Here is a 16240-nt window from a genome sequence, read left to right as displayed (position 1 = left end):
CAGAGAAGTCTGTGACCCTCAGGGGTCAGTACGAGAAGTTATCTGGGCTTCCACTAAGTGAGAAAGATTACCGCCAGGTCGTGAATGACGTCACGATGTTGGCGTGCAAGTTGATCGGCGAAGGTCAAACTGTTAGGAGTATGTCCTAAAAGCATGTAAAAGGCATTTGTTATTTCTATGAATAAATAAATACAATGGTCTATTATTGTTATATTTAGATTATTAAATTATTTTTTGAATAATTTTATAAATATTAGAAAAATTCCATACTCGTTATTGAGGATGTGATCTTGTATTAATACGAGAGAATTAAGATCACATGAATGAACAAAATTAGTCAACAACAACAAATTGAAGTTATGGAATTATTTAATTGGGGTTGTAAGTACGGATTGCCGAGTATCATGTTGATACAAATAATCTAGATTCAGATGATTGATGTGGTAAGACATCTCGGTAAATGTGCTTTATATAATATGATTATATATGACATGGACCGATATGAATAAAAGTCTTTATCCAAAAACCATTTAATAATAAAGACTTGTAATTCATATCATAACTGATGATCATTTATAGATCAACCTAAATCCTGAGTGTTCATGAACTGTTGTTCATGTTTATTAAATCTTTTGATTCATTCGTTAAGGTCTCTTCATAGAATAAGGCTAATGACTTTTGTTTTGGAGATTTAATATCATGGGTGGCTGGGAACATGTATCAACAATACAGAATCTAATCCTTCCTAACGGATCGTATATTGGTTCCCTTAAGGGTTAATTTTGGAACTGAATGATTTTGAGCTCAAATCTATAATTAGATTATAGATTAATTATTCACTAGTGAATTAATGGTACTTAAGGAATAAGAAGTAAATTAGAAAGGTAAAATGGTAATTCTTTCATTCTAATTTATGAACTAATTAATTAGAGGGTTGAACCATTGTAAGATGGTTATATCAATGGACGACTTAAAATAAGATTTCTGTAAAAAAATATATCTATAACATAAAGAGTTCAATTATGATTTTATAGTGAAGAAATATCATAATTAATAAATTAACTATTATGATTAAAGAGTTTAATTATTTAGTTTCAATTTATTGGAGCTTAATGTTATAGGTCCATGGTCCCCGAAATGACTCAAACAAACACTGACAAAGGTAAATAAAAAAATGGGCAAAAAAGACTTATTTGATAAGTAAAATATTTTTCTATCACCAAACATAATTATTGTATAATTATGTGTAATTAATTAATTATTTGATTTAACAAAAATATAATTAATTTTGAATTAATTTATTTTTGGGTTTTTTGGTATTTAAATAATAATAAAAATTGGAAAAAATCACATGCCTTCCTTGGCATGTGGTACACGTGTAGCACAGTGCACAGTCACTGTGCTGCACGCATAAGAAGCTCATGGCAGTTTCTTAGTTCCACAATTTCAGTTATTTAAATATTAAATAAATAATGAGATATTGTAATATGATTAAAATATTATTATTTAAAACAAAATCTGATAACTGATTAGGTATTTTAAAATTGTTTAAAATAACTAATATTTTTATTTTTAATATAGTGGATATATTAAATATAGGATATCAGTTTTTCAGAAAGATATTTTTCAGGGATAGAAAATATATCGTGAAATCTCTCTGAGAGAAAGAGAACAGTGATTCAAGCATAAGTCATTATTCTTCACAAACTTAGGTCCAAACTTTATCAGATCTCATGTGTTGAGAACATCTAATAAATAGATTTTGCCTATTATTTTGTATAGCGAGCCCACACTCGTTCTTTGTGTGGTGAGAACATTTTGGAAGATCTTGGTGTGAGATCTTAATGATTTTTTCCAAACAAAAAGATAGGAGCAAGGAAGGACTTGAGGTAATTTTCTATTCATATCTTTTATTCAATATATATATATGTATGTGAAGAAGTAGATATTGAAATCTTGTGGGGTTAAATTAACAATTTTGATTGTTCTTCCGCTGCGTATAATCTTTGATTTGATCTATAAAAACCAACATATGGTACCAGAGCCATCTTCACATATATATATATATATTGAATCTGTGTGGGTTTAATTTTATGCATTTATTTATTTTTGATGAATGAATGGATAACTTAATATGATTGAATGCATAACTTAATATGATTGAATGCATGGGAATGTTGTATCGTTAATTATATGGTGTTTTGGGTTAGGATTTGTTTATGATTAGATCATTGTGTAAGCCATTATGGGACATAGGATTTATGTAATTTTATTCGATTTTTGACACCATAAAATTGTAATTCCGATCATACAAAAGTCAAAACGGAGCTCGGGATTCAGAATTCAGCCACCGTTCCTCCGAGCCGCTGTCGGGGACGTCGTACGGACGGGTCCGTACGGATTCGTATGGTTCCGTACAAATGGGCCCCGACAACACCATTTGATGCCACGTGTCCCCGTCTTACTGGTCCATAATTTTTTTTATTTTTTATGAAATTATTCTGTTATTTTTCTTAAAATTTTAAAATGTTAAATATCCTATTTGTTATAAATTTTTTATTTAAATAATGTGATAATTTTGTTATCCTAACAAACTTTTTGAACATCTTATTTAAAAATTTATTTTAAAAAATAACAGATTTTAATTAATTTTAATTTCTGTTTAATTAAAAAGTTTTTTTAATTAAAAAGAAAATAAAATAATGATTATTTAAAAGTTTTGTTTTAATTAATCAAAATGATTAGAAAATTATTTTATTATTATTATTATTCTGGACCAACAACGCATATCCTACCGAAAGTAAAGTAAAGAAGCCCGATGGAGATCAAGGCGGTTTTATTTTATTTTATTTTAATTTTATAAAGAGTTTGTGAAATTAGAAATACCCAAAAGCACCCGGTTCAACATTTATTGTTTATTTATTTATTTAAATAATTATTTTTATGTGATTGATAACATGTTCATGCATTTTGTGCCATACATAAATAACTCACACAGTCATTATCATGCATCTTATTAGTAGAAACATGATTATTAGGATTGTCCTATATGTTTATATGATTTATTTTGCGAAACCAATTGCATATAAATTACATAGTTTTATTCTTTGAAAACTTGGTAAAATATCATACCATTTTTTAAGTCTTTATGCCTTAATTTCTTTAAACCAACTTTATTTTAAAATTGTGTTTTAGTAAAGTTTAGATGAACATAATTGGTAATTTAAAATTGGATATGGACCTAGAAACTTGTGTTCTTTCCAATTTTTTTATGTTCATAAAGTTTAAAGAATCTATAATTAATTTGGAATTAATTAGGTTAAAAACACTTATTTTAAAATAGTGAGTGGGAGAGGGTTGATAACTCAACATAACCCATGGTCTCCATTATTAATATAACACCGTGAGATATGAATAGCGCCTCGTGACGACATTATTTTCGTCCCCCTAAGGAAGGTGTCTAGACATGTCAATAGCAAGGTTATATTTCTTACAAAGATAGGAACTAATGATGTATTTTAGGTTTGACCGACCCTAAGGTGGCATGTCCTAAGTTAAGTCATGAAATCCAAAATAATGGGTTACACTCACAAAGTTATGATTAAGCTTTTGCAGTAGATAGTCATAACTTGACCAAACTAAGCGGTACTTTAATGTTTAAAAGAGAAAACAAAGAGTTAGTTTAAGTTTTAAACAATAAAGATAAGAATGTCTTATAAATTCTCTAAGATTAATTTGACCGACCCTAAGGCGGAACTTTAATTGTTAGAAAGTTTGTCGTGGAAATTAAACTTTATTTTATGTGTTTTAATTGTGCTCATGCATCACGTTTAATTTCTAAAACTTTGATATTTATTTTTCTAAATATAATAATAATATTTGTATTTTTTTTACTTATTCAGAATATGTCTATCTCTAGCAATCCTATCATTGCTTTAATCGCACAAGAAAAATTAACTGGTGATAACTTCATAAAATGGAAATCAAATATGAATCTGATGTTGGTTAGCGAAAACCACAAGTTTGTCCTAAATGTGGAATGTCCTGAAGAACCTAGCGCCACTGCCCCGAAACTAGTTCGAGACAAATTTGATGCATAGATTGAATCCAATAACAAAGCTAAGTGCTATATGCTTGTAAGCATGAGTGATGTCGTACGAACAAAGCATGAATCCATGAAAACTTCTTTTGAGATACTAGAATCTCTTAAGGAAATGTTTGGGTGCCCATCTAATCAAAGTCTTCATGAGGCTACTAGAACCTACATGAATGCTAAGATGAAGAAAGGTCAATCTGTGCGTGAGCATGTTTTGAACATGATCAGTGTACTCCATGAAGCTGAGACGCATGAAGCAGTCATGGATGAAAAGACACAAGTAAGCATCATACTTGAGTCTTTAACTCCTGCTTTTTCTACATTCACAACAAATTATGTCATGAATAAATTAGAATTTAACATGACACAATTGCTGAATGAATTGCAAACTTTTGAGTCTTTGAACAAGACAATCTCAAGTCAGGGTGAAGCAAATGTTGTTGAAGCAAAACCTTCTTCTTCTAAGAAGAAAAGAAAAAGCAATAACAATGACTGCAAACCTAAAAAGGACAATCCAAAAAAGGCTAAGAAGTCATCCAAGGCACCCGAGAACAAAAAGAACAATGACCCCAAACAAAAGGCACCCAAAGGAAAGTATTTCCATTGTAATGTCGATGGTCATTGGAAGAGAAACTGTCCAAAGTATCTCGCCGAGCTAAAAGAGAAAAAGAAAGGAAAATTAGATTTTCTTGTACTCGAAGCTTGTATGGTGGAACATGATAAATTATCATGGATAATTGATTCTGGTTCCACTAACCATGTTTGTTCTTGTTTGCAGATGCTTGAGTCCGCAAAGCAGTTGGAGCAAGGAGAGATGACTATGAGAGTTGGAAGTGGAGCACTTGTTTCACCTAAAGCATGTGGAACAATCTGTTTAAATTTTAAGAACAATTTTCTAGTTTTGAATAATGTTTTCTTTATTCCTTAAATTACTAGAAACATTATTTCTTTATCTTTGTTACATGAACAAAATTTTGGCATTTCTTTTAATAATAATATGATTTTTATTTCAAGGAATGGGAACAATATTTTTCATGCAAAACAAAAGGACGGACTATACATGCTTAATCCAATTGAAAAATCACTCAATAATTCTGAATTATTCAAAGTAGCTATTCCACAAAGTAACAAAAGACAAAAGGTTTCTAAAGAAAATGACACGTATCTTTGGCACTTAAGATTAGGTCATATTAGTCTAGATAGGATAAACCGGTTAACTAAAGATGGACCCTTGAGGGAACTAACAGTTGGAACCCTACCGGTTTATGAATCCTTTTAGAAGGAAAATTGACAGAACGACCTTTCACTTCAAAAGGAAATAGAGCCAAAGAACCACTAGAGCTCATACATAGTGATGTATGTGGTCCAATTAACATTCAAGCTCGAGGTGGTTATGAATATTTCGTCACATTTACTGACGAATATTCTAGATATGATCATGTTTACCTAATGCTTATGTTATACCCAGATTTCGAGCTATGTTAAATGTAACCTCGGAAGTGGATTCACAAACGATTGGACTCGTAAGGTTTAGAGTATGCTCCAGGACTAAATATCGAGCCTGCAAGACTCGATATGACCTCGAATGTGGTGACCTCGAAATATTCACGATCTTGAAGGTAGCTCCCGAGACGCATCTATCCTCAGGGATGATCTCGGATCAAGGGTTCCGAGCCTGACACAAGTACGACCTAGAAGCCATGTGACCTCGGGAGATGTCATTAGCTCGAAAGCTGATGAGAAATCTGAGAGACTATGGCCTTGGAGATATATGATAATAACTTTGAATATCTACAAGTGTTATTCACAAGAGACATAGTCTACATTTATTACTGTAAATCCCCTAGAATCGTGGGATATTATTTGGTTAGTTATACGCCCCCTAGTCTTCAGGGGACGTTTCCTTTTATATCTGATTATAGGCATTTAAAGCCATTTAATTTATTTTACACAAAAAGAGTAACTACCCAATATATGTGGGATAGTATTCTGCAACCTTCTCTATAAATAGAGAGGTCATGCACCATTGTAAAGGACCGAAATTCTGAACCTTGAGAGAAAACTCTGAAGAATTCATGCTTAAGAATTTTCAGAGATAATCTTGAGTTTAATAACAGAGACTCGTGGACTAGGCAGATTTAACTGCTGAACCACGTAAAAATCGTGTTTTGTGTGGTTATTTTTTAATTGGTCATTACTAATAATTGTTTACGTGCTCTTCTTTCACTGTTGACGAAAAACGGCGTCAACAGTTTGGTGCTTTCATTGAGAGCCTTAAGCATTCATCCCTGAGAAAGTCATGGCCACAAACAATCAGAACACACCTGAGGAAAGTTACCCAAGACGTCCTGGAAAACAACCAATGGAGAACCCGGATGTTGAAGAGAGAAGTGGGTCTTCTGATTCCCGGGGACCACCTCCTCCACCAAGGGATGAGGATATGTACTACAATCCAGAGCGGTACGTTCCTATTGTGGAACTTGAAAACCGGCAATTGAAGCAGCTGTTGGCAGAGGCCAACAAACGGAATGAGGAGTTGACAAGGATAGCCGCAGAGGCGCAGGTGGCTCAGCCCCCGCAAGAAAACCAAGTCCCTCCTCCACGGGACGTGCATGTTCCTCCCCGGAGACCTCGTGGGCGTCCACGAAAAGATGCTACCACAAGAAGGCCGACTCAACCTCCGGCACCAACAGAGCCATCCGCTCCACCTAGGCCCCAGAGGAGTACTCGAGCTCGGGCCCCAGCTAACCCGCCTGTGGAAGTGCCTGCAGGAGCTGAGAATAACCGAACCCCTGCAGAGGCTCGGACTCAGGTACCTGGGAGCGCACCAAATGCGACTGACCCATCTCGGGCAAATTCTGGACCCTCTAGGCCGCGACAAGGGTGGCAGCCACCGTCGCCTATACGGTTCCCTCCGTCACCCATAAGATATCCTTCACCCTCCCGCAGGAACGCTCAACCCGTTCGAGATCAGGATGAAGGGCGTGCGGGGGGAAAGACAAGGAAACAGGGGGACTTTCCAGGAGCGGAGAGGCGCTCCATCTGAGAAAATTCAAACGTCTCGGTCTCGCACGGCGGAGACGAGGCGACGTGGGAAGAATCCATCACGAAATAACCGAGCAATGAGTTTCACCAGTGATGAGTCCGGAGATACCAGGTCCGTCAGTAAACATGACCGAGGTCGTAATAATACTAGAAGCCGCAAGAATCGTCCCGACCTGCGAAATCATCTGAACCAGAGTCGGGGTAATGGAGATCAAACAAATCCAGACGTGAGGGATCGCTTGAATAGGCGTAGAGATCCCTCGCGGAGACGCGAGCCTGGAATCATGATCAATGGCAATCAATTCCAGACAGTACCTCCTATTGACCCAGTCCAAGAAAGAATCGATCAGCTCGAAAGAGCCTTTAGGCTTTTGAAGAATGAATGAGGAAATGGTCGATATGAGGACTCTGACGAGGAGCTCGAGCCGTTTTCTCCCCATATTTCCAACACTCCATTTCCTCAAGGGTTTCGGATCCCTCACGTCCCAATGTTTGAAGGAAAGACCGACCCGTGTAGTCACCTGAGCACATTTAACACCATCATGAGAGCCAGTAACGTGGGTTACGAGCTCAGGTGCATGTTGTTTCCGACATCATTGGCAGGACCTGCCAAAAGTTGGTTCGAAAAATATAAGAGACACTCAATAACTTCCTGGGAACAGTTGTCTAAAGACTTTAAGAAGTAGTTCAGAGCAATGATGGGGGTTAGACCAGAGGCATCCACCTTAACTAACGTCCGACAACAGCCGGGCGAAACCCTAAAAAGTTACCTAACAAGATTTAATCTGGAAGTCGCCCGAGCTCGAGACATGGATGACAGTGGACACCTAATGGCTATCCGAGCTGGTGTATTACCGGGAAGTGCCCTTTGGGATGACATGCAAGGGAAACCGGTAAGGTCAATAACCGAGTTTAACAGACGAGCACAGAGATTTGTCAATGTAGAGGAAGCGAGGTCGACGCTCAATGCGACTTCCCAGCCCAAAACTACAACGATAAACATCAACTCTACCTCGACCTCGGCGGACCCAGCAGCTCCAAAACCTGCCACGGAGAACCCCTCCAAGAGGAAAAAGAATGAAGGAAGTAACCCCGAAGCCGAGGGAGGAAAGAAGAAGAAAGGGGAGAGGTATTTCTCCGTGTATAGAGTATACACCGAGCTCAATGAGTCTCGGGAGAACATATACCTGGCTAATGAAAACCAGGTCCCCTTTAGGCGTCCGGACCCGATGAGAAGTCAAAAATCCAAGAGGGATTCTAGTAAATATTGCCGGTTCCACAGGGACACCGGGCATACAACCGATGAATGTCGACAATTGAAGGACGAGATTGAAGGGTTGATCTCGAGAGGTTACTTCCGACAGTATGTCAAAATCCAGAGTACGGGTCAGACAGCCGCGGGCCAGAGAGTAGCCGTGCCTCCGACGACGCAAAACAATAATTCCCGAGCTCGGGAAGAAGACAGGCCCCCGTCGATAGATGGAGAGGATGTAATAACCATCTCGGGAGGGCCTCATCTCGCAGGAGTGGGCAGGAACGCCCAAAAAAGATATGTTAATGAGCTGAAGACTAGGGATGGATCCCCTTATGAACCCGAGCCTAGGGCTCCCAAAAGTCAGAGGATTGAGACACAACCAATAACCTTCACCGAGGAAGACGCCTCCCATGTCCAGTTTCCTCACCATGACCCGCTAGTCATTACTCTTCAGCTGGCCAACAGGAGGGTCCACCGAGTTCTCATAGATAATGGGAGCTCAGTCAACATACTTTACAAAGCAACCCTCGAGAAGATGGGACTCTCCCTTCGCGACCTGAAAGCATGTGCAACTACGTTGTACGACTTTTCAGGAGAAGGAACCGCTTGCATGGGATCCATCGAGCTCCCTGTGACCTTGGGAGACTATCCAGTCTCGGTAACCAAGATAATGGAGTTCGTGGTAGTAGACTTACCATCTGCCTACAATGTGCTGCTCGGGAGACCCGCCCTAGTCGGGCTGGGGGCAGTTTCATCAGTGAGGCATCTGGCCCTTAAGTTCCCAACCCCTAGCGGAGTCGGAACATTGAAAGGAGGCCATTTAGCAGGGAGGGAGTGCTACAGCATCTCCCTAAGAGGAAAGAAACAGACAAGCGCACAAGCACTCGTCATCATACAAAACAAAGACGGAACGATCTTTGAGATTGACGAAGAGATTGATCCAAGAATTGAGGAGAAAGCTGACCTCGAACCTTTAGAGGAGCTCGAGGAAGTTCAGCTCGAGGAAGTTGATCTTTCGAAAAAGGTGAAGGTCGGAAAACACCTCCCAGATGAGACAAAATAGCAATTAATTTTCTTTTTAAAGAAAAACCAGGATGTCTTCGCGTGGTCACACTCAGACATGGTGGGGATAAGCCCGAATATAGCAAGCCACGCACTGAACATAGACAAGAGCTTCCCCCCGAAGCAACAAAAGCGAAGATAGCTGGACGAAGACAGAAAGAAAGCACTAAAGGAGGAGGTTGACAGGTTAAAGGCAAACCGATTCATTAGAGATGCCTTTTACCCTGACTGGGTAGCCAATCCGGTGTTGGTCCCAAAGCCCAATGGGACGTGGAGAACCTGTATTGACTATTCAGATCTCAACAAAACTTGCCCAAAAGACTTTTTTCCGCTACCGAGGATTGACCAGCTCGTGGATGCCACGGCGGGGCACGGCCTGATGTCGTTCATGGATGCTTATTCTGGATATAACCAGATTCCCATGCATGCCCCCGACCAAGAACATACGAGCTTCATCACGGATAAAGGGCTATACTGCTATAATGTCATGCCATTCGGGCTCAAGAATGCTGGGGCCACATACCAACGGCTCGTAAACATGATGTTTTCGGATCAAATAGGGAACAACATGGAGGTTTATGTTGATGACATGCTTGTTAAGTCTCAACTTAACAAGAACCATGTTGATGACCTCGAAGAGTGCTTCGGCATGATCAGAAAGTATAACATGAAGCTAAATCCTCAGAAGTGCACTTTTGGGGTGTCTTCAGGAAAATTTCTGGGCTTTATTGTAAACTCTCGTGGAATCGAGGCTAATCCCGACAAGATCAAGGCCCTGATTGACATGCCTTCGCCTCGGAGGCACAAAGATGTCCAAAGCTTGACTGGCAGGATGGCAGCCCTAAGCAGATTCATCTCGAAATCTACGGACCGCGGCCTCCCATTTTTTAATTTATTAAGGGGAGGTAAGAAGTTTGAATGGACGGAGGAATGCGAGCTGGCCTTTCAAGAGCTCAAAAAGCACCTTGCGGAACCACCCATCCTGTCAAAACCTGAAACAGGAGAGATACTGTACTTATACCTTTCAACCACAGAACACGCGATAAGCGCAGTACTCGTTCGAGAAGAAGAGAAGGTGCAAAGACCCGTTTACTACACCAGTAAAAGATTACTGGGGGCAGAGTCAAGATACCCATTGATGGAGAAACTCGCGCTCAGTTTAATTCATTCATCTCATAAGCTCCGCCCCTACTTCCAGGCGCATCCCATCCATGTGCTGACTGATCAACCACTTAGGCAAGTCTTGTCTAAACCCGAAGCTTCAAGTCGACTTCTTAAATGGGCTGTTGAGCTCGGACAGTTCGAAATCACCTACCACCCGAGAACGACCATAAAGGCACAGGCATTGGCGGACTTTATAGTGGAATGTACTGGTATAGCCGACGACGAGGTAATAACCATGGCCCACGAGCTGTGGAAACTTTACGTCGATGGCTCGTCAAATGAAAATGGAGCAGGGGCAGGGGTTATTCTGATCACCCCCGCAGGGAGTAGATTTCACTCCGCTTTAAGATTTGGCTTTAAAGCGTCGAATAATGAGGCCGAGTACAAGGCTCTACTCGCGGGACTACGTATAGCAAAGGAGCTCAAAGCTAAAGCTATACATTGCTACAGTGACTCCCAGCTCGTGGTTAATCAAATCCTAGGAGAATATCAGGCTCGCGGCACAAGAATGGCAGCTTATCTGGAGAAGGCAAAATCCACATTGGAGTATTTCGAGTTTTATGCAATCGAACAGGTTCCCCGAGAACGGAACTCAAATGCAGATGCCTTAGCTCGACTCGCCACATCCACCGAAAATGAAGAGCTGAATGTTGTACCCATAGAACACCTATCAGCACCTAGTATTAACGAGCCAGAAGAGGAAGATGTGTGTATGATCGAAACAGAGCCAACCTGGATGACCCCGATAGTTGATTATCTCGAAAATGGAATTCTTCCAAAAGATCGAAACCAGGCTCGAAAGTTGAAGTATCAACTTCCTCGCTACACTGTTTTGGACGGAAAGCTATACAGAAGAGGATATTCCATGCCGTTACTTAGGTGCGTAACCCCTCCCGAAACTAAGAAGATCATTGAAGAAATTCATGAAGGGTTTTGCGGAGATCACACCGGGGGGCATAGCCTGTCCAAGAAGATTATACGCCAAGGATATTTCTGGCCAACCATTAAAACAGATTCTTTCGAGTACGTGAAAAAATGCGACAAGTGCCAGAGATTCGCCACGATACCCCGAGCTCCACCATCCGAGCTGACCATGTTGACTTCCCCATGGCCTTTCGCGGCATGGGGCATCGACCTCATAGGCTCTCTCCCGACTAGTAAGGGCGGAGTAAAATATGCTGTAGTCGTCGTGGATTACTTCACAAAGTGGACGGAGGCTGAACCACTGGCAACCATAACTTCGAAAAAGATCCTTGATTTCGTAGTAAAAAGCATCGTGTGCCGGTATGGGGTGCCAAGGAAGATCGTATCCGACAATGGAACCCAGTTCGATTGCGACTTGTTCACTGACTTTTGTGAAAAGAACGGCATAATAAAGAGTTTTTCGTCAGTAGCCCACCCTCAAGCGAATGGCCAGGTCGAGGCCGTAAACAAAACTCTCAAAAGTTCTCTGAAGAAAAGGTTGGAGGAAGCCAAGGGACGATGGCCCGAAGAATTGCCCCAAGTCCTTTGGGGATACAGGACCACGGCTCGAACAACAACAGGGCATACCCCGTTCTCTCTAGCATACGGTTGCGAGGCAATGTTGCCCATTGAGGTCGAAATCCCAACGATCCGAACTCAGATTTACGATCAAAGTTCTAACCACACTCAGCTCGAGGAAACCTTAGACTTAATTGAAGAAAAGAGAGAAGAGGCTCAGCTGAGAAACGCTGCTTACCAGCAACGAACTACCAGGTATTTTAACAAGAGGGTTCGAGATCGAAAGTTCAAAATGGGAGATCTGGTGTTGAGACGCGTATTCTTGACAACGCGAGATCCAGCAGCTGGGGTGCTCGGGCCGAATTGGGAAGGACTGTACCAGATAGAGTCAATCATCTGTCCCGGTGTGTACAAACTAGCGAGATTGGACGGGAGCATGGTACCACAAGCATGGAATGGCGAACACCTTAGACCTTACTATCAGTAGTGTAGGGAAAGTGTTGCCTATAACCATGAGTTTCTATCTGTATTAGTTTGTTTGCTTTTTGAATTCCATCAAATAAAGATTTATTTCGATCAGTATATTATCTCTTTTTATTTTTTATTTTTGCAATCTCTCTTAATTTAATAACCTATGGTCACACTCATAGGATATTAAGGGGGCATCATTGGTATATATACCATCAGCTTAAAAAATAAAAAATATATACAAAGTATTTGGATATAACCAGATACGCGAGCTTAGATAGTTCGGAAATAACCGAATTACCAAATAGTTTGGACATAACCAAATTATCAAAAACAAAGTATTTGGATATAACCAGATACGCGAGCTTAGATAGTTCGGACATAACCAAATTATCAAAAACTGAAAACGTTTGGAGTTAACCAGATGTGCAAACTTAACAGGTTTGGAACAAACCAGCCAAAAAACTAATCGACGATAAGTAGGAACCTAAACCTGCCTCGGGATGAGTCGAGATCGAGGCTAGAATATCTTAAAGAAAAATAGTTTCGAACTCTTAACCTTGGAGCAAAGACCAAGGATGAGGAAAAGTGACTAAGCAAAAAAGATATAATCAAATCATTCACATTACATACCATATAAGTACTTCCGGGTTCATGGTTAAAGTAATATCCGACTTTGAAAAATAACGAGGTCGGAAGCGGATAATTTGAACAAACTGTGCATGAATGCATTGAGCTTCGAGCCTAAATCCACAATATGTTTGTATGAATAAATAAACATAAATGATTCATCGATAAAAAATGTGCAAAATATTTCAAGCCAAGAAATGTAAAGCATATATAAGTCAATATTTAAAGAAATTGTATCAGCCCCGTGGGCATTAATTAAAATAATTACAAAAATAAGGGGATACAGCCCCAATGGATGGTTTCCCCGAGATCAGATCTAAGGAAGAGGAGTCTCCTTGGCCTTCTCAGCATCAGCAGCACCGGATTCCTCAGGACGAATAGCATGGCTATCCTCCTGGGCTCCCTCCGAAACGGCCTCCCGAGCAGCCTCTTCCTTTTCGAGCCGAGCATTCCACCTGTCAAGAAGTGTCACCTTGTGAGGACCTAAGAAGCTGGTGTCCAGATCTTCATTGTTGGCCCACATTCGGTACATGGCTGAGTCAACCGCCTGATCCTTCTTCTCTTTGTACTCAGTAAGGAGGCGAGCTTTTTCATCCTCCATGATATCAAAGGTGGCAGCCTTTTCCTCTTCAAGCTTCTTGTTGGTCTCCTGGAGCTGGGTGATCTCCTTCTTAAGACCCGCGAGCTCGACATTCTCCTTCTTAAGCTCCTCGAGCTTAGCTTTCAGCTTCCCGAGTTCGGTGGCCATGCCTTCACGTTCCTTTGCTCCTGCCTCAAGCTTTGCATTCGCTGCCTTCAGATCATCGCTCGCTTTGAGGTGGAGATCCTTCGCCTCCTGAGCATGCGACCTGCTCGAGTGGATCTCGTTGTTCAGCTTATAATTGAGCTGGGCAGTAAAGGCAAGAGACTGAAAAAGGAAAAAATCAACATTAACACCAAGTCTGTGTGATTATAACCAAGAAGAAGGAATGTAGAAGGATACTTACCACGACAGCGAGCTCGATACTCTTCTCATAGAGGACAGTGCAGTCTTGGGTATCGTTCAAGCATTGCCATTGGGGAGCTTCGAGACTGCCAAAGCTCTGGCCGATCCGGGACATAACATCCGAGACCAGCGTAGACCCATGGGACCCAGCGGCATTGTCGACCACATATGCATCCATGTGGGTGGAAACTGATAACTTCTGAGCTCGAGAAGCAGAAGGCTTTCTAGAAGGCGGACATAAGGATGACTGAACCACGACAGGAGGTTGGGGCTCAACCATAATGGAGGGACCGACCAGCGAAGTCGGGGCCACTGCAGAGGCGATGACCTGCGAGGACGGCGCCGCTGTGGAAGCGCCGGCCTGGGAAGTCACCGCAGTGATGGAGCTCAAAACTGGCGGAGCAGGAGGAGGGGTTTTCTTGGACCTCTTGGGGCCCTTGCTCGACCGGTCAGTCTTCAGTGACCCCGCTCTGGGACGCTTGCTCCTCTTGGCGCCACCACTTTCAATGATGTTGTCGAGGTCAGAGTCCATCTTGCCTACACAAGTCACAACACAGTATGAGTCAGTAAAAGAGAAGCATATAAGTTGTTTCAGTATCACAGACATATAAAGTGATGATAGAGGAAACCTAACTGGAACTCTCCCCCGAGCTCGAGCTTGGGGACCATGAAATTCCCCCGTCTTCAGAGGAGGCGGGGGGAGTGCCTTCCCTATATGTGGGTGATAACCTTGAAAGGTCCCTATAATCGTTGGTCCCGTACTGAACAGCTATCCCGTTCCACACCTCGTCCGTAGTATACATGGTGTCGTATTTCCCGAGCCCACTATCAAACCTATGGACACAGTCATCTAGCCTACTCCATATGTAGAAGTGGTATCTATCCTGTGGGCATGAGACTAACCTACTGGGCTTATGTTTTAGTAAGGTGGGGGACCACATTCTCGAGGTAGGGAGGGCTTTACCTTCATCTGAAGCTGAGCTCGAGGCTTCATCATTAGCCTCATTCCCTGACAGCGGACTCCTTATGCGAACTGGAAGTGGCGGCCTCGCTTCTCTCCTCGGAGGGAGGGCGCCTGTGGGTAAAGGCACCTGCTCCCAGTGTTCATACTTTTTATTGGACCAGTCAGAGGTGGACTGGCCCTCCCCCAAAAGTCCGCATTTCCGGAGCCTATCCTCGTGTAAAAGGAATAAGAGAGACCTCCTGCCATGGGGGAGTTGGAGCAGGGTCTCTCTATGCTCCTTCATTGTCTCGTCAGGAGTGGGACGCTGAAAATTGGCTGAGAGACAAAACATATTTCAACTAAGTACGGATCTAAGAGCTAAAGTCCCGAGCACAGAAACAAAAATAACAAGAATACTTACGAATCCGCCTGAACGAGTAGTGTCGAGACGGGGACAGACCGTCTGTCCAGAAGAAGGCCCTTTTGAAATCAAGCGGATGATTGGGAAGATCTTCAAAGACCTTCTTCTCCTTGGGATAGCTTGAAAGATAATAAAAGCCATCTCCTCCCCGAGCTCGAGAGGGGTTGCTTTTCAGACAAAAGAGATATAAAATCTCTTGAGGCGAAGGTCCTTCCCACGTCAGCTCGTGGTATAGCGACCTCAGGGAAGACAACACCCTGTAAGAATTGGTGTTAAGTTGGAACGGAGCCAACCCAACAAAATCTGTGAAGTCCTTGAAAAAGACTTCAAGGGCAACAGTGCTCCCGCCCTCATGTGTTCCTGGCTCCATGCCGCGTATTTCACCTTGGCGTCGCGGCCCTCAGGGGCGAAGCAGCTTCGTTCGTGGTCAGTCAGAGCTCGACACTTTAAAGAACCTGACAAGCTGAGGCCATGGAGGGCCAAGATGTCAGTTATCTGACTAGTCGAGGTAACCGAGCTCCAATAGTGCTCGGCCTCGAACATTTTCTTCCTCGGCTGTGAGGAAGAAGGTTCCCCCATTAGTGAAAATTGAATCTCTCCTGGATTGTATGCGACAGTGACCTTTAGTGCAGGGTCGAGGGGAATCGGCCTAGGTCCTGAATTGGATTCCGGATAAAAGGCCTCCCGAA

Source organism: Humulus lupulus, chromosome 1, assembly GCF_963169125.1.
Source record: "Humulus lupulus chromosome 1, drHumLupu1.1, whole genome shotgun sequence".
In the NCBI taxonomy this organism is placed as follows: Eukaryota; Viridiplantae; Streptophyta; class Magnoliopsida; order Rosales; family Cannabaceae; genus Humulus; species Humulus lupulus.
This window is presented reverse-complemented; position numbering follows the sequence as displayed.